We start from the raw sequence: 2,871 nt of genomic DNA, 5'->3' as shown, positions 1-2,871 counted from the left end.
GCCGAACGCGCTAACCGATTGTGACACTGAGACTAAGACTAACCATACCAACTGTGGTAGAAATGCTGAACTTTGTCTCAATAGGTATGCTCGAAGAATGCAAATGAAAGCTGCCGAAAAGAGAGAGAGAGAAAGGTAACAGAAACGCCCAACATGTGGCTCGAACACACAACCCTGAGATTAAGAGTCTCATGCACTACCAACGAGCTAGGCAGGGCTTGTGAGATGGCTCCTTCGAGAGAAAGTCACTGTTTTGATCAATACCTTCCCTACCTGTGTAAAGTGTAATGTTGTTTTTAAGTCAACTGGAATACAGAAAAATTGACCAATACAGGTACTGGACAACAAACTTCTGTTAAATCCTGATGTCATCTTGTAACGCCAGACAGCACGTGGCCCAGGATCATTGCCCGGTGCACGTGTTAGCAGTTGCAAGGCAGCAAAAGCCTTCTTCGTCCCTGGATGGGCTCAAAGCAACAACCTTTCGGTTAACAGCCGAACGCGCTAACCGATTGTGACACAGAGACTCAGACTAACCATACCAACTGTGGTAGAAATGCTAAACTTTGTCTCACTTTGGTCTGCTGGAGAACCCAAATGAAAGCTGCCGAAAAGAGAGAGAGAAAGGTAACAGAAACACCCAACGTGGGGCTCAAACCCAGGTCACTGAGGACTAAGTGTCTCATGCTCTCCCACTCTGAGCTAGCCGGGCTTCTGAGACACTCATTCTAGGCACTGTTTTGCTCAATACCTTCACTAACCAGTGTAAAGTTTGATGCTGATTTTAGTCAATTGGAACAAGTAACTTGGCCGACCTAGGCAACTGGACAACAAACTTCTGCTAAATCCTGATGTCATCTTGTAACGCCAGACAGCACGTGTCCCAGGATCATTGCCTGGCGCACGTGTTTAGCAGTTGTAAGGCAGCAAAAGCCTTCGTTCGTCCCTGGGTGGGCTCAAAGCAACACCTTTCAGTTAACAGCTGAACTCGCTAACCGATTGCGCCACAGAGACTTAGAGAGCATTGCAACTGTAGTAGAAATGCTGAACTTTGTCTCAATAGGTATGCTCGAAGAATCCAAATGAAAGCTGCCGAAAAGAGAGAGAGAGAAAAGTAACAGAAACGCCCCAACGTGGGGCTCGAACCCACGACCCTGAGATTAAGAGTCTCATGCTCCACCGACTGAGCTAGCCGGGCTTCTGATACATTCATTCTAAGTAAACTGGCATAAGTAACTTGGCCGATCTAGGCACTGGACAACAAACTTCTGCTAAATCCTGATGTCATCTTGTAACGCCAGACAGCACGTGGCCCAGGATCATTGCCCGGTGCACGTGGTTAGCAGTTGGCAAGGCAGCAAAAGCCTTCGTTCGTCCCTGGATGGGCTCAAAGCAACAACCTTTCGGTTAACAGCCGAACGCGCTGACCGATTGTGACACAGAGATCAGGACTAACCATACCAACTGTGGTAGAAATGCTGAACTTTGTCTCACTTGGTCTGCTGGTTGAACCCTAAATGAAAGCTGCCGAAAAGAGAGAGAGAAAGGTAACAGAATCACCTAACGTGGGGCTCAAACCCAGGTCACTGAGACTAAGTGTCTCATGCTCTCCCACCTGAGCTAGCAGGGCTTGTGTGACACTCATTCTAGGCACTGTTTTGATCAATACCTTCACTACCAGTGTAAAGTTTGATGCTGATTTTAAGTCAACTGGAACAAGTACTTGGCCCGACCTAGGCACTGGACAACAAACTTCTGCTAAATCCTGATGTCATCTTGTAACCCAGACAGCACGTGGCCCAGGATCATTGCCTGGTGCACGTGTTAGCAGTTGCAAGGCAGCAAAAGCTTGGTTCGTCCCTGGGTGGGCTCAAAGCAACAACCTTTCAGTTAACAGCTGAACTCGCTAACCGATTGCGCCACAGAGACTTAGAGAGCTTTGCAACTGTAGTAGAAATGCTGAACTTTGTCTCAATAGGTATGCTCGAAGAATCCAAATGAAAGCTGCCGAAAAGAGATAGAGAGAAAAGTAACAGAAACGCCCAACGTGGGGCTCGAACCCACGACCCTGAGATTAAGAGTCTCATGCTCTACCGACTGAGCTAGCCAGGCTTCTGATACATTCATTCCAAGTAAACTGGCATAAGTAACTTGGCCGATCCAGGCACTGGACAACAAACTTCTGCTAAATCCTGATGTCATCTTGTAACGCCAGACAGCACGTGGCCCAGGATCATTGCCCGGTGCACGAGTTAGCAGTTGCAAGGCAGCAAAAGCCTTCGTTCGTCCTGGATGGGCCTCAAAGCAACAACCTTTTCGGTTAACAGCCGAACGCGCTAAACGATTGTGACACAGAGACTCAGACTAACCATACCAACTGTGGTAGAAATGCTGAACTTATGTCTCACTTGGTCTGCTGGATGAACCCAAATGAAAGCTGCCGAAAAGTAACAGAATGACCCAATGTGGGGCTCAAACCCAGGTCACTAAGACTAAGTGTCTCATGCTCTCCCACCTGAGCTAGCTGGGCTTGTGTGACACTCATTCTAGGCACTGTTTGATCAATACCTTCACTACCAGTGTAAAGTTTGATGCTGATTTTAAGTCAACTGGAACAAGTAACTTGGCCGACCTAGGCACTTGACAACAAACTTCTGCTAAATCCTGATGTCATCTTGTAACGCCAGACAGCACATGGCCCAGGATCATTGCCCGGTGCACGTGTTAGCAGTTGCAAGGCACAAAGCCTTCGTTCGTCCCTGGGTGGGCTCGAACCAAAAACCTTTCAGTTAACAGCCGAACGCGCTAACCGATTGCGCCACAGAGACTTAGACACCAAACCAACTGTAGTAGAAACGCTGAACTTTGTCT

General features: G+C 47.9%; 1 non-coding gene across 1 annotated transcript; it reads right to left on the bottom strand.

Moving 5' to 3' along the window:
- Positions 1-2,039: 2,039 nt before the first annotated feature.
- trnak-cuu (transfer RNA lysine (anticodon CUU)) lies at positions 2,040-2,112 on the bottom strand. Its single transcript has one exon. It is a non-coding gene; the product is annotated as a tRNA-Lys (tRNA).
- Between the last annotated feature and the right edge of the window lie 759 nt (positions 2,113-2,871).

Source organism: Danio aesculapii, unplaced genomic scaffold, assembly GCF_903798145.1.
Source record: "Danio aesculapii unplaced genomic scaffold, fDanAes4.1, whole genome shotgun sequence".
NCBI lineage: Eukaryota > Metazoa > Chordata > Actinopteri > Cypriniformes > Danionidae > Danio > Danio aesculapii.
This window is presented reverse-complemented; position numbering and strand designations above follow the sequence as displayed.